Source organism: Anolis carolinensis, unplaced genomic scaffold (assembly GCF_035594765.1).
Source record: "Anolis carolinensis isolate JA03-04 unplaced genomic scaffold, rAnoCar3.1.pri scaffold_8, whole genome shotgun sequence".
Lineage (NCBI taxonomy): Eukaryota > Metazoa > Chordata > Lepidosauria > Squamata > Dactyloidae > Anolis > Anolis carolinensis.
The window spans coordinates 22,318,684-22,343,965 of NW_026943819.1; the positions used below are offsets into that span (position 1 = coordinate 22,318,684).

Sequence of the window (25,282 nt, forward strand, 5' to 3'; positions counted from 1 at the left end):
TGCCAGAAGACTAGGACTTGGAAGGGCAGCTATGGTGAAAGAAAACAAGATCTTCAAGGATAACAATATATGATTGAATATCAAAGCCAGGGTTGCCCATGGCATTGTATTCCAGTTTCTATGTATGGTTGTGAAAGCTGGATAGGGAAGGAAGCTGACTGGAAGGGATTTGACACATTTGAAATGTAATGCTTATGGGGAATTCTGTGAATACCATCGACTATCAAAAAATGGGGGAGGGACTCATGGATAAATTAATTTGAAATTAAATCAAGTTAGATTTCTCTCTAGAGTTCCCAAGATAATGGAGCTGAGACTGTTGTACTTTTCAAATATCATGAGAAGACATGAATCATTGGAAAAGATCATGATGCATGTAAAAGGTAGAGGCAAAGAGGATTGCTTCATTGCAGATGGATAAATTCAATCAAGGAATCAATGTCTCCAAGTTTGCAAGACCTGGGCAGGGCTGCTGATAAAAAGGTTATTTTCAAAGTTCATGAGCTGACAGTTAACAACCATGAACTCAAAAGACAAGGAGCACATTTTTAAAATTATTTTTGAGGTTTTCACTCTCATGTGTGATACTATATAACACTACTGGACGAAAGGACCCATCCATTATCCAGGTTTTTAGAAGGTTTCAAATACTTTTGTTTACTTCTGCAAGGCTTACCTGACCTGGCTGTTTCCTTTCACACATGCATAACTTTGGATGTGGATGACCTGCTTAGTAATGGGTCATATAAAGGCAATGGTAATTTATATCCTTATATATGGTTGTTTTTTTTCAAGAAAAAATTTACTTTGTAACAAGGCTAAGAAACAGGGTTGTTGTGAGTTTTCCGGGCTGTATGGCCATGTTCCAAAATCATTCTCTCCTGACATTTTGCCCACATCTATGGCAGGCATCCTCAGAGGTTGTGAGGTCGGTTGGAAACAGTAATTGGAAAGGCTAAAAATCTTTAGAATTAGTTTTTTGTTAAGCTCTAATGAGAATTTTTAATTTTGTTGCATTTGGAGGAAAAATTTCTTGTTCTTGTATGCTTCCCATTCAGAAGGAGGAAACAAGTGGGCTTTCCCAACTCTCAGGCACATGCACCCACAAGAGTACATGCTCACTTAAAAACCCAAAGGCTTAATAACCCAATGGCACCAAATCCTGTCTGATTTTGGAAGTAAATCAGGGTTACTTCTGGATAAGTGACCACTGTCCGGACCACTTACAGAGAAAATTGATTTCCAATTGGCAAGGAGGTCAAGCAAGGGAGCAATTATCACCCTGTCATTGTAACTTGTACACTGATTGTATCATACACCATACCACACAAAACCTCTCATGTTCAAGGCATAACCAGAGATGAAACTTTAGAGTGATTCCAAGACTTTGACAATTTCTAAGCTCCCAGGACTCTACAGTGACAGAGATGAATGGGATTTGCATGATAGCAGCTGTGCATTAAGGGCCTGATCCTAAGCCCACTGAAGTCAATAGAAAGACTCACATTGTCCTCGAGGGGCTTTGGTTCAGGACCTAAGCAAGGAAATGAACCAAAGAGGAATCATATACAGTGGTGAATGACCACCTTCTGATTTTCAGACTGCAGAACTCAATGTTCTAAGCCAAAGTGTCTGTGAAATCAAAATGATTGTGCTCTTGATCAAAAGACTGATGGATTTTCTTTTTCTTCCTACTCTCTGGTATGGAGTACTTTCAAGACCCCCACCTCCATTAGATTATAACTGTACTCCTAGAGATGTTGTAGCATCAAATTCCTGACAAAATATCTTGGAAGAAGTCCTGGCCTTACAAGAAGATCCCATCTTACAGCTCCTCCACATGCCAGCATCACCATGATGTAGAAGATAAACTGTTTCATAATCAATCATGCCATGATTCAAATCCTATTAGTTAGTCCCAATTAAAATACTTAGTCGAATGAATCAATGGAATTGGAATCCATATCAACTGAACCGCTGGAATCCACTGAATAAATGAAATTTGGCTACATATTGATTCACCATTCACAATTTTTCACACCTTGTATCCAGTGCTGGCTGTCTACACGATGCATGCTGACTTCAGATGAGTATCCTCGGTTTTCTGCTCTTAAATCTGACTTTGCTCCACTTTCAGCAAATTGGCAGGAAGCTCTCTGCTATCCAGGGGTTTCACAGCCATCCCAACTGCTGGAGCAGGTCTATTTTTGGCCCAATCCAGCCCATGCAATCACCCTTTTTGCACTGATCAGTGCTGGAGAAGGGGACGACTTGTCCCTGTATGTCCAGCATCACTCCCCAAAAGCCACAGAGCTTCTTGCAAGCCAATTGCAAGCTCCTGTCACTTGTCACATATGCGGATGTCAGAATGGGGCACCCACACAGCTGGCAAGAAGGAGGGGATTGATTTACCCCTCCTTGCTGATCACACATGCACCCCATTCTGACAAGGGGACAGGTTGTACCATCCGGCCTCAGCTATAGCAGGTACGTTCTGGATCTGGGGCAGAAATACCCTGGAATTACCTTCCCTAAGTAGATATGGCCTCTATTTGGGTTTTCAAACCATTGGTTTATTTAACCCAACCTTCTCTTCCTCCACTGCCAATTAGATACCCCTGGATAGACCTGTTGAGGGATGCCATAGCACCCATTTATAGAATCATAGAATAGTAGAGTTAGAAGAGACCTCATGGGCCATCCAGTCCAACCCCCCGCTAAGAAGCAGGAAATTGCATTCAAAGCATCCCCGACAGATAGCCATCCAGCCTCTGCTTAAAAACCTCCAAAGAAGGAGCCTCCACCACAGTCCAGGGCAGAGACTTCCACTGCCGAACAGCCCTTCTCACAGTGAGGAAGTTCTTCCTGATGTTCAGGTGGAATCTCCTTTCCTGTAGTTTGAAGCCATTGTTCCATGTCCTAGTCTGCAGGGCAGCAGAAAACAAGGTTGCTCCCTCCTTCCTATGACTTTCCCTCATATATTTGTACATGGCTATCATGTCTCCTCTCAGCCTTCTCTTCTGCAGGCTAAACATGCCCAGCTCTTTAAGCCGCTCCTCATAGGGCTTGTTCTCCAGACCCTTAATCATTTTAGTCACCCTCCCTGGACGCTTTCCAGCTTGTCAACATCTCCCTTCAGCTGCGGTGCCCAAAATTGGACACAGTATTCCAGATGTGGCCTGACCAAGGCAGAATAGAGGGGGAGCATGACTTCCCTGGATCTAGACGCTATTCCCCTATTGATGCAGGCCAGAATCCCGTTGGCTTTTTTAGCTGCCGCATCACATTGGTGGCTCATGTTTAACTTGTTGTCCATGAGGACTCCAAGGTCTTTTTCGCTTGTTTTCCAGTAGTGATGTTTCCTTCAAGACTTGACTGATGGTCATTCCTCTAATCCTCCTTTAAAGCCTTTCAAGTTAGTGACCATTGCTTCACTGTGTGGCAGCAAATTCCATAATTCAACTGTGTAATGCATGAAGAAGTGCCACCTTTTATCTTTCCTGACCTCTCCCCCCACCCTACTGCAACATTCACAATGCTCTGCTTGCAAAATCCCTTACTTAGATTTCTCTGTGACCTTGTGCCTTGAACTTCTTTCCCTAGTTTTCTAACCCACCATGGTGTCCAAACTGATCATGAAGAGCCTCTTCCACTAATTTTGCCATCGGCTGCCATTCTGTGCTTCTTTTCAGCTGGGAAAATCCCACATAGCCATATAAATTAGCCACACACAGAGCAATCCCAAAGTCCTGCCTTTGAAAGTCAACCCCCTCCACACAGCTCACAGCAAAACCATGCAAAATGGAGGGGAGAGGGGAGAAACAGCTTTGCATCCAACTGTGTGATAGTCAGAGGTGAATGCGTGCAGGGATGAAATAACGTCAGGCTGTTCGGGTAACCTCCATGCTTCTATAAATGTTTTAGGATTAAGACCTTGGTTTCAAAGCTTCCTTTCCTGAAAGTAAAACAGACACTTGGAATCTCCTAACAAAAATACTTATCCTGAAGTATTCATTAGATACACCAAGTGTGGGCTCAATTCTCTAAACATGGATCTTTCTGCAACAAAAACAGCACTTTCTCTGCACACAGGAAGGATTTCAGTAATATAAAGGCTGAAAAAGTATTTCCCTTCCTCCTAATAAAAAAAATCTTAGTACGAATAGAATCCTAAAAGTACAAAGGGGAAGCAGTTGACTAGAACCATGAACAGAAGCAAAACCAAATGGCAATATGGCTCGGTGTGATAATGGGCAGACATTTGCATGCCTAGTGACCTGAGTTTGACACTGCACAATAAACCAAAGGACGCGTGCTTAAAATATTTTCAAAGTCTTCCCGGTGGACAGATGAGACACATGAAAAAAGGAGGTTAATGGGGCTGCTGGTTTTTGAAAGAACACTCTACTATAAGCACAACTGTAAAACATGCCTCACAGGAAACCAAATGAACACACGGGAATCTTTCCTAATGATCTGAAGACCAAACGGGAAACTTTATAGGGCTGAAAGAAGCAATGGCTTTTGAAGTTTTAGGAAGGCAGATTGAGGTTAATTTCCAGAAAGATCTAAAACTGAGCATCTTAGTAATGGAAGAACCAGGTTAGATCATCTTTGGAGATGCTGCCAACCTCCAGCCCTATTTATCCATATCAGAGAGGAGCATTAGGAGACTTTCCATTATGGAATGAGCTGGACAGAGATTCCTGGTTTACTGGCAGTCTTCTTTCCACCCAACTGGCCTTAGATCCTTCAACCCATTTCATTCATGGTTAGCCAAGGAGAACAACAATGGAGGCATCTTCAGCAGAGTCAGAAAGTTATATTTGAATGGTAAATCCCAGCAAGCATCTCCTGGCGAGCTTGATCTGTCATCATTCCATAAAAGGACCTTTGTCCAAGATCTATACTCCTGGACAAAAGACCTATTACTATTGGCAAATTTAATTTTCTTACAATGAATTAGGAATCCTAATTTTCCCAAGGTTCACCCTATACTCAACAGGAATACTGTCAGAAAGGTTGGCATTTCAAATCCGGGGAGTGGGATGAGCTTCCATCTGTCAGCTCCAGCTTCCCATGTGGGGGCATGAGAGAAGCCTTCCACAGGATGGTAAAACATGATGACATCCTTGCAGATGGCCAATTATCTCACACCATAAGTGACTTGCAGGTTCTCAAGTCACTTCTGACATGAAAAAAAGCCTTATACTCAGCAGGCTGAAACCTGAATTCAGGCTTTCTCTGAAGACATAGCTTAGTTTATTTCTAAACTAATTTGGCAAGAGGGTTTTTTTTTTATTGAGCGGGTGTCTTGGCTACTATTTCTTTCTTGGATGTTTCAATATAAGCCTGGGCAGACATCTGTTGCTGTTATACTTCAGTATATCGTGCTTGAGACCATGATTTGGCACTGAAATTCATCTCAAAGCAACTCTCAGAGCACGCTTGGGGACTCCTTTTCTGGTAAAACATCTGAGATATTTCTTAAGGAAGACAGAATTTCATGTCCAGCACACTGTTATTGAGCAGCTGTTAAAAGAAATGTTCAAAATTACCATGTCTACAGATGGGATGGGCAGTGATAAAATCCCCATATATTCATACCGCAGCAGAAGAGCTTGCATTTCCCATCTTCATTAATTTATCTCATACACTTGCAGTGCCACAAACAGTATTTAGAGAAACTTTGAGTCAGTTCCTATTTTACTGGTGTGTGTTTTCAAGTAATTTCTGATTTTATGGAAACCCTAAGGCAAACCTATCAGGTGATTTTCTTGGCAGAATTTCTATAGAGGTTTGCCCTTGCCTTGCTCTGAGATGAGAAACTGTGACTTGCCCGAGATAATCCAGTGAGTTTCCATGGACAAAAGGGCATTCAAATGCTGGTTTCTCAATGTCCTAGTCCTATGCACTTCTATTACATTCATTTAATAAGTTCACTCTCATCGGGACCAATAATTGGACTGAAGTTGGAAACAAACATTTCTAATTGAAGACAGAAAACTTGAGAAGTGAGTACAAGAGAAATCATCCAGGTAACCCAAGTCAGGCTTTTGTGGCCAACTGCTGGACCAAGTCTTAACCCTTCTTAGGTTATGAAATGTGACGTGCTTACATAACCCTATAACATGCCTGGAGACTCCAGCTATTCATTTCTAGCTGATATTTGAATCCCAGAGTGTGCTGTAGCATCTGGCTAGAATGAATAGGATGGTAACAAGGTAATCCTATGTGCAGAATGTTAAAAATTAATATGAACTATAAAAGAGTATGAGACAAAAGATCTATCCATTGTCTCACCAACTGGCCCTGTTGGCTTTCACAACTCTTAATAAAGAAAAATAGCAAGAAATGCCCCTGCTTTCAACAAATCTTTCCCTGTCTGCTGCAAGAAACCTCACAAGCAGATTGCAATTTACCCTAAATTAATTTAATCTAAAATGTTTGACAAATCTTGTTGTGCTTACAATGGCACCTACAGGAAATTGATTCCCCGGGAGCTATTCATTAGGTTGGTGAAACTGTTTGCCAACAGATGGATCAGATGGCACAGTCTTTGCTCCTTGGTTGGATAGACCACACGTGGTCGGTGCAAACACTTCCACTTAAAGCTTACAAAAGTTTTTTTTTCTGATTATGGCTCCCAAAATCCCAGTACAATGAACAGAATTTGGAAGTAAATGGGAAGCAACTAAATTCAAATAAGGATCAGAGATAAGTGGTTTCTAAAATGTGCATGACACCCAATCCAAGCACTGCATTTTTCACTAATAGAAGCATCTGAATATTACACTGAATACACTAATAGAAGCATCTGAATAAAACACTGAATACTTCACATAACTTTCTGTTCTCACTGCTTTGTTTTCTGCTTGTTTACTCATTGTCATTGCTGTATTTTCAAGTCCTCTTTCTTCACCTCACCTCCTCCCTTTCTCTTCTTCTTGACCTGCTTTGCTGTTCACTTGTTATCAACTCCATCTTCAGGGCTGTACATCTTTTCCAATTCTTTCCCTGTATCTCTGAGCTCCTAGCACTTTCTCATACTCATCCCATCAACTTCCACTTCAGTTCCAAACATGGCTGGGATTCCTCCCAAGTTAATCCTGCAGCAACTGATCCTCACACACTTAATATTCACGGCAGCTAGAACATTTCACGGTGAATTGGACGTACATTCAACTGGAAATGGAAATTTTATGACTGTTCGCAGTCTGAACTGCAGATTACACCAGCTGAGAAAACATGGAAGCAAATGAACAACCTGTGAACTGTAAAGTATATTAATAATGAAACCACAGCCTGGGAAATGAAGGCTTTATTCTGTTTATATTCGGCTCTATTAAGGAAAGGCACCCTTCACTGGCTCCGCCCCATTAAGCAACAATCTGTGCAATGAAGAGGTGCACAAATGTAGTCTGAGCAACTTGAACATGGAAGAAGCTAAAGACTGAAGCTCCTTCTTAGACACAGAGACACAATGACAAGATAGATGAGAGGATCTCTCAAGAAGAGGCAATCTCCCTGAACTTCTCTTCCTTTTGTGTAAAACTCAAATTCAGATGTACACAAGGATATTGACTGGCAACAAGATACAAGTATATCAAAAGAAAGATTTCTTCATCTATCATGTAATTGATCATATAGATTTTGCTTCCACACAATGTGATGATGGGCATTAGCTGAGACAACTCTTGAGACATAGATACAGTCTTGTAACAAGGAGAAGGACTTGATCAACAGCTTCTAAACATGATTTTTCAATTAATCTAAATTTAAAGGCACTATGGAGCAACTTTGTTAGTGGGCCATCCATAGATATTGTAGTACTCTTTGTGATAAATTTGATGCTGAACCTGAAGGCCCAGAATCAGGTCTATGGAGCAGATAAGTGTTGGGTCTTCTCTTATGGTCATATAATATGGTGAAAATCTCTGAGGTTGCCTATACATTGCCCATGTGTACAGCACACTCATAAGATGATACTGAAATTTTTACCAGCCATTTACTAAAAATCTAGTTCATGGTTAGTTGGAAGTACACAGCCTCAAAATATTGGAAGGACACCATATTGGGAGGAAACCACATGCATCAGATATAGATAGATAGATCTTTTTCTCAATTTCTGAACTTTGTGAAAATAAATGTTCATGATTAATAATGTTTACCTTTGAAAAATGTGAGCAAACAAGTTTTAGCTAATGGAAAAATACTACCAAAATAAGCACAATTTGTGCAGGGAGCTTGGAGGCAACCTGATCAAAAACAACATCAGAAGAACATACATGTGGAATTTAGAGAAATGCAACCAGACCATGCATGTCTGGGAGATTTTCACACTCCGTGGCACTCTGTCCATTAAGCAATGATCTCTTGCTTTTTGAAGCAGTAAGACTAAACCACGTGCAGTTCAAACCCAGATACTTATGTCCTAGACCACCATCTTGCAAAACTTGGAACTCAGGTGATTTGGAGAACCAATTCAAAACCACTGCTTGCTATAAAAATTCCAAAATTTGTGTACACATTCAGTGTGAGCCCCCCATAGATGTCACTCCCCATGCCTTTCTTACTTTCTCTCTACATCCTGTCTGCTCTTGACATTATATCTGGATCATAGAATCATAGAATCATAGAACAGTAAAGTTGGAAGAGACCTCAAGGGCCATCTAGTCCAACCCCCCGCTAAGAAGCAGGAAATCGCATTCAAAGCACCCCCGACAGATGGCCATCCAGCCTCTGCTTAAAAGCCTCCAAAGAAGGAGCCTCCACCACGGCCCGGGGGAGAGAGTTCCACTGCCGAACAGCCCTCACAGTGAGGAAGTTCTTCCTGATGTTCAGGTGGAATCTCCTTTCCTGTAGTTTGAAGCCATTGTTCCGTGTCCTAGTCTGCAGGGCAGCAGAAAATAAGCTTGCTCCCTCCTCCCTATGACTTCCCCTCACATATTTGTACATGGCTATCATGTCTCCTCTCAGCCTTCTCTTCTGCAGGCTAAACATGCCCAGCTCTTTAAGCCTCTCCTCATAGGGCTTGTTCTCCAGACCCTTAATCATTTTAGTTGCCCTCCTCTGGACGCTTTCCAGCTTGTCAGCATCTCCCTTCATCTGCGGTGCCCAAAACTGGACACAGTATTCCAGGTGTGGTCTGACCAAGGCAGAATAGAGGGGGAGCATGACTTCCCTGGATCTAGACGTTATTCCCCTATTGATGCAGGCCAAAATCCCATTGGCTTTTTTAGCTGCCGCATCACATTGTAGGCTCATGTTTAACTTGTTGTCCACGAGGACTCCAAGATCTTTTTCGCACACACTGCTGTCAAGCCAGGCGTCCCCCATTCTGTATCTTTGATTTCCATTTTTTCTGCCGAAGTGAAGTATCTTGCATTTGTCCCTGTTGAACTTCATTTTGTTAGTTTCGGCCCATCTCTCTAGTCTGTCAAGATCGTTTTGAATTCTGCTCCTGTCTTCTGGAGTGTTAGCTATCCCTCCGAGTTTGGTGTCATCTGCAAACTTGATGATCGTGCCTTCTAACCCTTCGTCTAAGTCGTTAATAAAGATGTTGAACAGAACCGGGCCCAGGACGGAGCCCTGCGGCACTCCACTTGTCACTTCTTTCCATGATGAAGACGACGCATTGGTGAGCACCCTTTGGGTTCGTTCGCTTAGCCAATTACAGATCCACCTAACCGTAGTTTTGTCTAGCCCACATTTTACTAGTTTGTTTGCCAGAAGGTCGTGGGGGACTTTGTCGAAGGCCTTACTGAAATCTAGATATGCTACATCCACGGCATTCCCTGTATCGACCCAACTCGTAACTCTATCGAAAAAAGAGATCAGATTAGTCTGGCATGACTGGAGAGACTGATCTCTGCCAATGCTCAAGCCTATATTTGTTAATCCTCACAGAAGTGAAACGTTCAAATTCTGCACTAGGAAAGGCAAATGAGTTTGTAAGCAAAGAACTTGTGCTTTCCACGGCACTATTTTAAGTGATCTTAGGTAACAAGGCTGGAGTAGTCTCCTGCCTGAGGCCTTGGAGTGTCACTTCCAGTCAAAATGTAGCATCTATATGAGACAGTGGTTTGACTCACTATATGGAGTTTCACATACTTGTTTAATTCTGTAACCTGCTTCAATTCTGAGAAAAATAGGTAACACATGCTTACCTTTAGCTAACATAAGGCATTTTGTACATGTTATTCATAGCAGGGAATAATAAACTACTCAGAGCACTGTATATAGTCTCACATTCCCAAACTACTGTAATATCTGTGTGACTATTAGGATAGAAGGCAGTGACTCTTGCTTTCACTTTACTTCAGTTGTTCTTAGTGACATCATCAATCAGCAAAAAAACAAACAAAAAAAACCACAGTATTTATTGTGAAGTTCTATGATGATGTTATCAGATTCCAAATTGGTTGTCAGTTGAAGAAACTCAAATGGGGTGGAGTAAAGATATTTCTGAAATGGCAGCAGGTAAGAGGAGATTCCAAACTGATAGCTTGGTGAAGATTTCACAACCATAAACTCACTGGTTTTGCTTTGGACAGAACATTTGCTGCATTCCTCAAGCCTGCCTACTGGACAGAAATGTGCTCCGAAAAAAAAGAGAGGAAATGTGGTTGTGAAGAGAGAGGCAGGGCAAGCCTACGAAGAGCCAGCCAATTGATTGTCAGTGAATGTTGTTAAACAGTGGTACTCAACCCGTGGGCCACAGCCCAGCAGAGGGTCTCAAGAATGAAAATCGGTCCGCAAACCTTCTTCCTCTTTATTTATTTTATTTCCGCTCCTTTCCACAGAGCTGATCATTGCACTAGATAGACCATATCAGCTCCAGATTATTAAATATGGTTTTCTGTGGGTGAGCAGATGGCGACTACTGGATGGCATATGTTCTGTATCAGAAACTAGAGCTGATGTGGTCTATCCATTGCATTTTTCCGAATCAGCACCCTAAATAACCAAACCGAATCTAAAGTTGACCAAAAACAGATTCGTAACCCTTTTGGTACTAATGTTGTATAGTGGTCCCTGGTCAAGTGGGCCCTGGTTAAAGTGGTCCCTTATCAAGTAGGCCCTGGTCACAATAAGGTTGGAAACCACTGTTGGAAAGAGAGTTGTATGGAAGGAAAATGATGCAAAATCGAGGTGAATTTGCTAAACACAGAACAATAATGTATGTGTATATACACTCTTGTAAAAATCCCAAGAAATGTAATACAAATCAGGTTTCTACAACTGAAGAGTAATTCTCTTCAAACTATATTGCATATAACAAAATTGCTTTCAGGATATCATAAACAAAGGTACAATATCCATGTCATAATCTCACAAAGTATACTATATCAGGAGTAAATAAGACATAAAGAGACAACCAAGTCCATATTATTCCTGGAGTTGCGTAGAATCTTGGGCCAATGTCAATTGTAGTAGAGATATTCAGTGTCCAAGATAACAGTTTCTATATTCAAAGGAATTCTTCGTTTGCTTCGCAACGCCAAGAACTGGTACACAACAAGGTCTCCCGGGTTGTTCCCCTTGTTTCGTTATCACTTCCTCGGATGTTGTGTCTGTTTTAATTTTATTGTGCTTAGTACGATTCTTATTAGTAGCTCTGGCTCTGTTTTAAGTGGAGTTCTATAACGTTATACATATTGTACCTTTGTTTATGATATCCTGAAAGCAATTTTGTTATATGCAATATAGTTTGAAGAGAATTACTTTAATATAGAGTTGTAGAAACCTGATTTGTATTACATTTCTTGGGATTTTTACAAGAGTGTATATACACATACATTATTGTTCTGTATTATAATAGATATTTGTGCATTATCGGTATTTGCTAAACAGTCAGAGAGGGAAAAACAAAATATATGATGGCAATCAGAGAGAGAGGTGGAAGATCTGAATAAGGTTTTAGAAACTGCTCGAATCCATAGCAGACATCACCTTGAAGCCCAAGTTTCAGATCCAAGACAGGATCTTGAGGGTAAAATGGCAAAGTGAGTGACAGCAGCCCATGGGTGGGAACTATTTCCTTAAAATGCTTGTGGCTGGTGCCTCTGGAGAAATAAAAAGTGGTGTTCTAAATGTCAGAAAAGGTGGAAAATGTCTTAAGAACTCCAATATGATTTCACACAGATGCATCAAACTCTTAGCTAAGAAGAAAACAAGAAAATGTGGCTTTTTTGGTGACTGGTGTTGATTGAGGGCTTTGATTTGTTTAAGGGAGAAGTATTAAAATAAGAAAAAAAGGAGCACATATCAAGAGCTCCAACACGATATAATGCAGATGCAACAAACTCTCAATGAAGGAGAGCGGAATATTTTTCTCCCCTCCAGGTCAAACTACCAAATGGAAAGCCAATTTTGGAATAACTTGTTGCAAAGTACATACATTATGCAAACAGCAGTTCATTGTTCGAGCCATTCAGTCACATTTTTTGCTTTATTAGGCACAGATGACATTCAGCATCAGCAGAAGCAACAATGAATCTGAGAAATGTTGTGCTTGCTGACTTGCACAATAGGGCAATAGCATCTGACAACATGTTGTCACTAACTATTTCTGGAGCATTTCAGGGGAAGGCTTAAGTGCCCTCGGCATTCCTTCTATAAGAATTGGGGAGTTTCAGCAAAGGAAACGGCATCACAAAACAACATTGCGAGTGCCACTTAACAAATATATCCAAGTCAATACTGTCTAGCCAATTGTTTGTCTTCTGTTCCTGATCATTTGCTAACAGTTAGCTTGTAATTGTAAAACGAGCCTTGAAAATTAAAGACTTTTATCACTACGTCTAGTCTGGCTGGAGGCAAAGACTACTGTTCTGTCACAAGTTTTGTAGTATAGAATTTACAGAGCTTGGGAATTTTATAATAATGATCATTCCCAAGTTGAGAGTTCTGAGAGTTGTGGTCTAAAAGAAGAAACTTTACCAATCTCTGATTAGAAAGAAATGCAAAGTAAATAGTAGGAGTCTCATTTCTGGAGCTGATTGGAAGACGATCCATGCAGATGCTTTGTAGGTTCTGAGGAACTGATGCCAAATCACATACAGTAGAGTCTCACTTATCCAACACTCGCTTATCCAACGTTCTGGATTATCCAACGCATTTCTGTAGTCAATGTTTTCAATATATCGTGATATTTTGGTGCTAAATAGGTAAATACCGTAATTACTATATAGCATTACTACATATTGAACTACTTTTTTTGTCAAATTTGTTGTATAACATGATGCTTTGGTGCTTAATTTGTAAAATCATAACCTAATTTGATGTTTAATAGGTTTTTCCTTAATCTCTCCTTATTATCCAACATATTCGCTTATCCAACGTTCTGCTGGCCCGTTTACGTTGGATAAGCGAGACTCTACTGTAATTATCAGAATGGCTTTATCTTCTCTGGGGCTGAATGCAAATAGTGGAAGTTTGGGTGAAATTATAGATACCAGTAGCTGTCAGTGGCACAATAAACCCGCTCTCAGTTGCGGCTGAAACCGGAAAGGTCTTGAACCCTATTCCTGATATTAATTCAACACCTTTAAAGTTTGGACTACAACCCACAGTGGATGCCCTGACACCACCCGCTTCTATTGATTAAAAACCCTGCAATTTCTTACAGCCCAGGAAATAGCAGGATAATAATGGCATTGATTATACCATGCTAGTCTTATCACTGTATGAATGTGAAGCAGGGGGATACAGAAGGAAACAAGAGTAATAAATTATTAATGGTTTTGATTTTATATCTGAATATAAACAGCAACATTAGTATTCAAATTTGCAAAATAAAAAGACAAATAAGTTTTAATTGGCAAGCAATAAGCACATAGGATGAGATAACAAGATTTTCAGAATAATGAAAAGAGAAGAAACATCTAGGACTCCAGTGAAAATATAAATGAGAACAAATGAAAAAAAAATGTATTCTCCTTTGGTCTCTTTTCCTAATCATCTTCTAATTCCATGATATCAGTGCTGCTAGAAGGCAGCTTTCAACTTGGTTTATAGTATTTGCAAAAACCTACCACTGAAGAACTAGAACAGTGGTTCTCAACCTTCCTAATGTTGCGACCACTTAATACAGTTCCTCATGTTGTGGTGACCCCCAACGATAAAATGATTTTCATTGTTACAGTAGAGTCTCACTTATCCAACATCCGCTTATACATCGTGATATTTTGGTGCTAAATTCGTAAATGCAGTAATTACTACATAGCATTACTGCCTATTGAACTACTTTTTCTGTCAAATTTGGTGTATAACATGATGTTTTGGTGCTTAATTTGTAAAATCATAACCTAATTTGATGTCTAATAGGCTTCTCCTTAATCTCTCCTTATTATCCAACATATTTGCTTATCCAACATTCTACCGGCCCGTTTATGTTGGATAAGTGAAACTCATTACTGTAATTTTACTACTATTAGGAATCGTATGCAAGATGTATTTTCATTCACTGGAACAAATTTGGCACAAATACTCAATATGCCCAAATTTGAATACTGGTAGGGTTTGGGATTGATATTGTCATCAGGGAATTATAGTTGCTGGGATTTATCATTCACCTACAATCAAAGAGCTACTGTGATTTTACTGATTGTTATTTTAATGTAAATTTTATTTTTTGTGTAATGTGTTTTTATATTGTTGTGTATTGTATTTCTGTATCTTTGTTGTAAACCGCCCTGAGGATAGGGCAGTATATAAATAAAGTTATTATTATTATTATTATTATTATTATTATTATTATTATTATTATTATTCAGAACTCCACCAATGATGGAATTGAACCAAACTTGGCACACAGAACTCCCACGACCAACAGAAAATACTGGAAGGGTTTGGTGGACATTGACTTTGAGTTTGGGAGTTGTAGTTCACCTAGATCCAGCGAACACTGTGAACTCGAACAATGATGGATCTGGATCAAACTAAGACCATCAGAAATATATGTGGTGGTCCTGTGATAAAACATTGGAATTTTGGAAAATGATACTTAAAGAAAGTCAAAAAATATTGGGAATTTACTACACAATGAGGCCTGAAATATATTTACTGGGAATATACGGAAAGGAACTTACAATAGATTTCAACAAAGAAAAATTATTTCTATACTTGGCGACAGCAGCCAGAATGATCTACGCAAAGGAATGGAAAACAGAAAAGTCACCAACTAAAGAGACATGGCTAAATAAAGTCTTGGAAATAAAGGCCATGGACAAGTTAATATATCTAATAAAGAAGAACAATGCTAAAGATTTAAAAATGACTGATTGGTCATCATTTGAGAAATATATTAAAGCATCCTATCAAATCTAGGAACTCAAACCAAAACATTTGATTTACAAAAAAGGAAAGAAGGATTAAATAAAAGGACCAAGAGGAAACCAAGAAGAAGAAGAATGGAAGTCAAAATTTTATCTTTTAATGTATTTTTTTATTTTTCCCTGTTTTTCTTTTTTTGTCTTTATTTTCATTTTTGCACCTTTAATTTTTACTATTTTCTTTGTTTTTTCTCCTCTTTCACCCCACTTTCCTAAAAACACATTTGTTCTCACACTTTCACTGTATATACTATCTAAAACCTTAATAACAACTTATTTAAAAATAAATAAATACCGTATATACTCGAATATAAACCGACCCGAATATAAGCCGAGGCATCTAATTTTACCACAAAAAAACTGGGAAAACACTAACTCAAGTATAAGAGTATTGAGAGTGGTAAATTTCAGAAATAAAAATAGATACCAAAAAATTACAGTAATTGAGGCATCAGTAGGTTAAATGTTTTTGAATATTTACATCAAGCTCTAATTTAAGATAAGACTGTCTAACTCTGATTAAATCATTATTCTCATCTTCAATGTAAATATGCTTATATATCCTTTTAATAATAATAGAATAAAATAATACATGCAATAATAATAATAATAAATACAGGAAAATAATACATGTAATAATAAATAGAGTAGAATAATACATGTAATAATAATAATAAGATCAGAGTGAAATAATGAATGTATTAATAATAATAAAAATAGAGTAAAATAAATGTAATAGTAGCAACAATAATAGAGTAGAATAATAAATGTAATAATAATAAGGCCCGGGCTATGGCGCAGGCTGGTGAGCAGCCAGCCAGCTGGAGCCAGCTGCAACAAATTACTCTGACCAAGAGGTCATGAGTTCGAGGCCAGTTCGGAGCCTATGTTTGTCTTGTCTTTGTTCTATGTTAAAAGCATTGAATGTTTGCCTTATATGTATAATGTGATCCACCCTGAGTCCCCTTCGGGGTGAGAAGGGCGGAATATAAATACTGTAAATAAATAAATAAATAAATAAATAATAGAGTAAAATAATAAATGTAATAATACCAATAATAATAGAAAAATAATAATAAATGTACCATATATTCTCGAGTATAAGCTGACCCAAATATAAGCCAACCAGGATCCTCATCCGAGTTTAAGCCGAGGGGGGGCTTTTTCAGTCTTTAAAAAAGGGATGAAAAACTAGGCTTATACTCGAGTATATACAGTATATGTTTTCTGATAGTCTTTGGTGACCCCTCTGACACTCCACTCATGATCCCCGCAGGGTTGAGAAACACTGGAATAGAAACTTAACTTTCCTTAAAATGACCTTCTCACCAATCTGCCAGATGCACAGAAGAGTGAAAGCCAAGTTCTAGTATTGTGCAACATAATCAGGGATGGACCGTAAACAACCATTTGTGTAGGATCTCTATTAGATTTTAACTACCCGTCCCCTGAAATGGCCGCTTTTGATTCATGGAGCCGAATCCCAGAGCTGGTCTATCCAACAGTGACACCGCTCCAGACTGTGCGCTCGAAAACTGCCTCCAGCACAAGAAGCTGACAAATTGTTTAAAGCCCCATGCTGTCCCTCCACAACATGGCAGGGGGTCCTCCCATGTCTTCTGTCATTCTCTCGCCTGCAATGATTTACGGACCTGCAGTGTAATTAGTGACAATTGGAAAGAATGCCAGTTTCAGAGAAGCCAATCCTGGGAGCCCCTGAGACGGGATGCCAGATGGCAAGGATGGAAATGAAACGCAAGGCCCTCTGGTAAGGGATGATCTCACTTGCTGATGCTTCTCTCGAGGAAGCCAGAACTCTCCTAACTCTCAGCTTGTAAGCAGATATGTGCTGGAGAAAAGTAAAGGCATGCTCTCCCCCTGCAAAAAGAGGTAGGGAAACAGCTGTAGGTGGGGAAAAAACGAAGACAGAAATGCTTTAACCAGTAATTGATTTAAAAATATGGGTCCAATTTCTGAAATGGGTCTAGTCATCTCCTTATAATCCCAAGCTCACTCTTCTTTACACAAAATTGTAGACTTTATTTAGTGGGAAAATTTCAACGGTAGGAATGTTCATATTCCCTTTTAAGCATTTAAAGACCTATACCTAAATAGTGTAAAACCATAGATTCAGTTAGATTTACCTACATGTTGGCTCACCATTCAGGAATGTATGTCAATGGACATAAGCCCAGCCAATTTTAGTAGTCTTCTTTTTTATCGTAATTGAGTTACCTTCTGTATTTCTTTGTGTGTGCCCATTTTTAAAAAAGGTAAAAGTTTCCCCTGACGTTAAGTCCACTCTAGGGGTTGGTGCCCATCTCCATTTCTAAGCCGATGAGCCGGCGTTGTCCGTAGACACCTCCAAGGTTATGTGGCCAGCATGACTGCATGAAACGCCATTACCTTCCCCCCGGAGCGGTACCTATTGATCTACTCACATTGGCATGTTTTCGAACTGCTAGGTTGGCAGAAGCTGGAGCTAACAGCGGGCACTCACTCTGCTCCCGGGATTTGAACCTGGGACCTTTCGGTCTGCAAGTTCAGCAGCTCAGCGCTTTAACACACTTCGCCACCGGGGCTCCATTTTAGTACCATCTAATAATGGAATACATGCATACACTGAATAAAGAAAGGACTGAAATAAAACCAGAAGAGTGTACATTTTATACACATTTTTCATGTCAGGAGTGTATTAAGAAAGTGCAAGTCGCTTCTGGTATGAGAGAGTTGGCCATCTGCAAGGATGCTGCCCAGGGGACACCTGGATGTTTGATGTTTTACCATCCTTGTGGGAGGCTTCTCTCATGTCCCCACATGGGGAGCTAGAGCTGACAAAGGGAGCTCACCCGCTCTCTCCAGATTCGAACCACCGACCTATTGGTCAGCAGTCCTGCCAGCACAAGGCTTTAACCCATTGCACCATTGGGGGACTCCATATTTTATTCACTGACAATAGTATATAAGAATAGGTCTCTACAGATACTTATGGACCCATCGCTAGGAATCTACTTCTGGAAGACAATCATACTTGGCCATGAGGGATCACCTATGATGATAATAAACTGTTACTATTCTCCATTTGTATCTGTTTTTCAAAATTAATACATAGATCTTCGTCATATGCACATTCATCCATTTTTTCACATATCTTTTCTCATTCTTTCTTACTATTTTATCAAATACTGTACTCTTTCTGTGCTGTAACTGCGCTGTAACACAATCTTACAAATCCTCTCTTCACCATCCTCTAGCATAATCTTACGGACCTTCTGTGTCAGCAAAATATCCCGTCACAAAAGACAAGTCTCAGATAGGGCAGAAAAGGATCCTTGGCACCATGGCTTGCATATTACAGTATCTTTGCGGCTTCATGATAATATAACTAATGAGTTTAGGCAATAGAAGAAATCTGTTAATGTGCTTTGCATGTGTAACTACATCAGCGTAGGTAAGAGAAACAGGAAGTGAAAAAAATAGTGCTGTAAAAAGAGGATGGCACCGCAGAAATAAGCTATTCCGAAGACAGATGTTGTCTATCTTCCATTGCTGCCACCACATAGGCTGGGGAAAAGTGCACTGCAATAATGGTGTTTTGGTTTAAATAACCACTAAACTAGTAGTTCTCAATCTTTAGTCCTATAAATGCTTTGATCAACCACCAGAATCCTTACACATTGGCCATGCAGTTGGGACTTCTGGAGGTCAAAGTCAAAGCATCTGGGAGATGAAAGTTTTAATCCATAGATGTACTATATTAAACACTAACTGTGCCCGGCCACGCATTGCTGTGGTTAGGACTTTATTTTTCTTTTCTTTTCGTTGTATGAACATAGAAGCGTGGATGAGAGGTTGTGCTGTCAATTTTCGAGGTTGTGGGGCATTTAGTTTAGTTGTTTTGTCCGGTGCCGTGATTCCATTACCCTTTTATATATATAGACTGTTTGTCAAAGGGATGGAACAAAGCTAGACTGGGTTCCAATGATAGGTGTAACTCTGCTACCACAAGCACACATTTCGATAGGTAGAACAGCAGGGATGTACAGACTAGTTTTCTTTTTCAGACTAATGAAGAGGTCCAATAACAAAAGACAACAGCAAAATAGCAACTGCGTGGGATAATCAAGTACAAAATGTTTGCACAAGGGTAGAAACAATTGTCTCCCTATAATAAATGACTCTACTCACTTGACATCTTTCTTGCACATTTTTTTTTAAAGTTGAGACTTAAAAGTAATTGGGCATCCTCAAAAAACAGAATGATGAACATTCATATTTCAGTTTGTTTTCTAATATGAATGTAACAAAAACTGATAATTGTTCATATTCAGAACAGAAAATGTTTAAGAAATGCAGGGCAGAGTGGAAACTGATCAATTTTACTGTCCAAGGTTAGGAGTTTCAGATCATAAAATTATCCCATGTATTCCACCATGTCTATGGTGCTGAATTACAAAGATTTATTGAGGATTCTGGATGAATGGATTTTAATCTTGGACATGCTTAAAATTTTATATAATGTGATTTTATGTGTTGTCGAAGGCTTTCATGGCCGGGATCACAGGGTTGTTGTATGTCTTTCGGGCTGTGTGGCCATGTTCCAGAAGTATTCTCTCCTGACGTTTCGCCCACATCTATGGCAGGCATCCTCAGAGGTTGTGAGGTAAGGATAAACTAAGTAAGGAAAGCTTACTTACCCCATCTTACCCCATTCCCTCCCATCTTTCCCCATCTTCTGGGATGGCCAACCATCTCACGTCCTTTCTGTGCTTTTCCCCATCTTCTTTGCATCTCCTGCAGTTGGAAGTTGGGTAGAACTTGTCTTTTGAAAACAAACTATTCCTTCCATTTCCCTGCACTGCTGCCACGGAGTCCCACCAGAAGTGGCCTTGCATCTTGTGATGGTTTCCTTGGGACTCCATGATAGCAGCACAGGGAAACGGAGAGAAGATGGTCTCAAGCCAACATGGGATGAAGTCCTTGGTCTGTCCTATGCTAAGTGAGAGATGTTCAGTTTTATGACATGTTTGAGCATTTCCTTAAATATCTATCTAGTTGCTTTTGAACTGCAGAGTATTGGGTTAAAAGGACTGTGCTGTGATCCAGAAAGATCACTCTTGTATTTTTCATTAAATGGAATGAGGGCAAACTCTCTAATTGGGGGAAGGTTCCAGAGCCAGCACAAAGACTAGACTGGAAGAATAAATATCAATTCAGTACATCAATTGACATTTACTACCAACTGCACCTGCAGCTGTTCTCTGGTTCCTTTTTAAGTTAACTACGCTTTTGGCTGAGATGCAAAGAAAACCTAAGCCACCTACTACAAATGTGGCCCATCATTGTCCTCTCCCAGTCTGAAACACTACTACTACTAGAGTTTATGCAAAAATCCCAGAACATCACAGAAGCTAAAATGAGCAAGAATACAGTTTTCCACCACTAAAGCATCCTAGTGTTGACAGAATGAGGACACGCTTCCCCGCCTCGGAATTTTATAATAATACCTCGGGGGAGTCGCCGGCAAAGTTTGGCCAAAATATAATTAGTTTGCACAGCTATTAGGGCTCAATAAAGGTTTTAATTTGAATGGAAATCTCCTGAATTTCGGATTTTCTTCTCAAAAGCCTTTCCTTATGCTGCCTAGACTTAAGCAAACCAGGCTGAGGTGCAACAGTTTCTCTGTTTACAGAAGATTATTATCTTGTAGTCATCTTTACTGCTCAGAAGGAGAAGGAGGAGGAACTAGAAGACAATCTGAATGCATCTCCCACTTTTTTCTCAAAAGGCAGAAACCCAAAAGCCAAAAAAAAAATCATCAAAGGCATCTTTAACGCCAGAAAATATAACACAGTTGACTTCAAGAGAACCTGCTTTTGGAGACTAAGTTAATCTCTCAAGCATGATACCTAAGCAAGGGGCTTAGAGCAGCAGCACTTGGTAGAAAACATTGGAGATGGAACCTGTTGCTAACTTTGCTCAAAGCTGGCACAAGCCTCCTCCAGTTATGGCTCTACGTCGGGGAGGATGATAATTGGAAAAACCTGCCAGTCTGAGGCATACCAAGCCACAGTCATTCTCACTGCACCCAGAAGCACACGGCACCAAAAGAGTTGCTTCAGAGACTGCATGATCTGAGTCATCTAGGTATCGTAGATATTTAAATATTCCATCTTGCTCTTGGCTTGAATGCCAGGTAGAGAACAAAGAACCGCCAGAGATCTCAAACTTGTGTTGAGTCAACCCATTTATTCAAGGGACCTTATTTATCCCATATGAACTTGTCCATATTTACAGATCTCCTGGAGTGGATCTTCTCTTTGCCCCCCTATCTTCACTGAGGCACCTGATGGGAATAAAGGGAGGGCCTTCTCCAGAGCTGCTTCTAGGCCCCATTGTGCTCTTGGCCCACTTGAACAACAAAGGGCTTCACAGATGCTCCCATCTTGCATCTAGAGTATTTGCAGAGCACAAGACTTCAGATTATTACAATTAGTGCAGATACAGAATAAGATCCCTGCTCAGGGTTGGGAATGATAGGGCTCTATAGATGCCCTGATAAATTTGTGAACATCCTTCGGCTCCTCCATGATGACATCATAGTAAGATTCTTGGACAGCAATGGCTCCCAGAGTGACCCATTTAAGATGGAATCAGGTGTCAAACAGAGATGTGTTATTGCTCCTACCTTATTTTCCATCTCCATAGCTATGATAATCACACGGGCAACGAAGGTCCGCATAGTCAAAGCAATGGTATTCCCATAGTAACCTATGGATGCGAGAGCTGGACCATAAGGAAGGCTGAGTGAAGGAAGAGAGGCACTTTTGAACTGTGGTGTTGGAGGAAAATCCTGAGAGTGCCTTGGATCGCAAGAAGATCCAACCAGTCCATCCTCCAGGAAATAATGTCCAACTGCTCACTGGAAGGAAGGATATTAGAGGCAAACTTGAAGTATTTTGGCCACATCATGAGAAGACAGGAAAGCTTGGAGAAGATCATGATGCTGGGGAAAATGGAATGAAAAAGCAAGAGAGGCCGACCAAGGGCGAGATGGATGGATGGTATCCTTGAAGTGACTGGCTCGTCCTTGAAGGAACTGGGGGCGGTGACGGCCAACAGGGAGCTCTGGCATGGACTGGTCCATAAGGTCACGAAGAGTCGAAAACGACTGAACGAGTGAGACGACGATAGCTATGATTCTGCAACTTGTTGATGGGAAGCTTCCCACTGGTGTGAAAATCACCTATTGGACAGATGACAAACTATTTAACCTCAGCAGGCTGAAAGCCAAAACCAGGGTCACAACAATGTATGTTATAGATCTCCAATATACTGATGATGATGTAGAAGACCTACAAGCCACCTTAAACAACTTTGAAGAAGCATACAAAAAGCTTGGCCTTTCACTGAACATTGAGAAACCCAAAGTGCTCTATCAGCATGTACCAACCAATCCCTCTGCAATGCCAGAAATTCATCTTTATGGTGTAACATTAGAAAATGTTGACCATTTCCACTACCTTGGCAGCCACGTCAACATAAAAGCCAATATCGAACTGAAATACAACTCTGTCTGAGATCTGCAAGTGCAGCATTTTTCAAATGTAGCATAGACTGTTTGAGGATTGGGACATTTGTATGGATACCAATATGTTTGTTTATAAAGTGATCCCACAGGAAAGGGCAGATATTGACCACAGCCTTTCCATGGAGGACCTAGAGTTTCATAGAGAGAACATATGAATCACATTAGCAAATATTCAAATTGGTAAACAAATATGGAGGGCTGACTATATATAATTACAAATATGCAAGTTAATTGCATTATCATATTTAATTTTCTCAACAAAACACATTTTCATTTATGAACAGCCAAATGTTTTGGACGGTTTAATTGATAAGCCTTGTCTGAAAACAAAATACTAGCCAGTGGTTCAATGTTTTCCTGAACCTACATACTGAGAATAAATCGCATTGGACTCAATTGGACTTACTTCTAAAGCAGAGTACTGTATATATTCGAGTATAAGCCGACCCGAATGTAAGCCGATGCACCTAATTTTACCACAAAAAAACTGGGAAAACATTGACTCCAGTATAAGCCGAGGGTGGTAAATTTCAGAAATGAAAATAGATACCAATAAAATTACATTAATTGAGGCCTCAGTAGGTTAAATGTTTTTGAATCTTTACATAAAGCTCAAATTTAAGATAAGACTGTCCAACTCTGTTCAAATTATGATTCTCATCTTCTTCAATGTAAATGTGCTTATGTGTCCTTTTAATAATAATAGAGTAAAATAATACATGTAATAAGAATAATAATAAATACAGGAAAATAATACAAGTAATAATAAATAGAGTAAAATAATAAATACAGTAATAATAATATCAGAGTGAAATAATAAATGTATTATTATTAATAATAAAATAGAGTAAAATAAATGTAATAGTAGCAACAATAATAGAGAAAAATAATAAATGTAATAATATCAATAATAATAGAGAAAAATAATTAATGTACCATATATTCTTGAGTATAAGCCGACTAGGACCCTCATCCAAGTATGAGCTGAGGGGGGCTTTTTCAGTCTTAAAAAAAAGGGCTGAAAAACTAGGCTTATACTCGAGTATATATAGTATATAGGATTCAAACACAAAGGGCATACCGTTCTAGTCAGATTGGCTAACGGTATAAATAACTACCATTTATAAAATATAATGACTGTCTTTTATTTAAAAAATTGCAATTATATTTTTGCATGCTGGTCTTGCACAGTGAAATATTAACATTTTCAATTAAAAAGATTCCTTAAAGCAAAATATTGAGAATTGATGGACAGAGGCTTTGGCTTCCCATTGCTTTCTTTTGTCCTATTTGTTAGGGGACTTTTTTTTGCTTCATCTTTCCCCAGCAATGCAACAATATTGGTGAACTCAAAACTCTTGATAAGGGACGGTGTTAGAGAGCAATGTGGGAAACAAGCTCAGAGCAGAGAACGCCCTTGACATTGCGCATGGGCCTCTTGCCATGATGGCTGCCTTGGGGACATAAGCGCCACAGTCAAAATGACCTTTCCCATTTCCTTTCTCCCACGAAGATTCCCTCTTGCCCTCCCTGATTAAGCGCACATCAGAAACCATGGCAGATTTACAGGTTAAAGCATGATTTAGTGGAGTGCGCTGCAGCCAAATTAATGCTGGCTGTAATATAGTTTACCTCATTAAACAATGCACACCAAGATCCCGTCTGTTGTAAAACAATTGGTCTCCGAAGTCTAGTGTTCATCTTCCAGGGTTGCTGGGAGATAATAAATGGGTAATATCCCAGCGATAATGGTAATGGAGTCACGGCTCAGAGCTAATATTATGGCAAAGCTGCAATTATTTCAACAGTAAACAAGGAGACGGTTGAGTTGTCGACAGGATTTGAGCCTGTTGAAATGCTTCAGTTAATTTAGCTGGATCTCACAATGGTGGCTTGGCTCTTAGAAGGAAGATGAAGTTCTCATCTGCTGAGCAAGTGAGCCAAGGCTCTTTATCACATGTTGGCTTCTACAGAGCTAAGACCTCCTTTCCCACCCATAATGTCAAAGAAGATCTCAACGATGACAAGAGATAATGCGTGGTGAGAAAGTGGAGGAGGAGACATCCACACATAAATAGATGAGGAGTGGAGTGAAAGTGATAGTAACAGTATTACAGGTACACATTTCACTTTTAAAAATTCTGGGTACAGTGGGAAAAAATGGAAATTCAGAGGCAGATAACATATTTTGGTACCACTTTTGCAATTTTTCAGTGGTGAGGTGTAGTGATACATTGCTACTACAGTAGAGTCTCGCTTATCCAACGTAAACAGGCCAGCAGAACGTTGGATAAGCGAATATATTGGAGAATAAGGAGAGATTAAGGAAAAGCCTATTAAACATCAAATTAAG

At 39.7% G+C, this 25,282-nt stretch overlaps 1 protein-coding gene and 1 non-coding gene across 12 annotated transcripts in view; both read right to left on the reverse strand.

The window, feature by feature from the left end:
• Positions 1–25,282, reverse strand: part of ntm (neurotrimin) — a 1,038,813-nt gene that overhangs the window by 98,342 nt on the left and 915,189 nt on the right. The window lies entirely within an intron of this gene.
• On the reverse strand, positions 1,460–1,539 carry mir1677b (microRNA mir-1677b). The gene has a single exon (NR_129878.1). It is a non-coding gene; the product is annotated as a microRNA mir-1677b (primary transcript).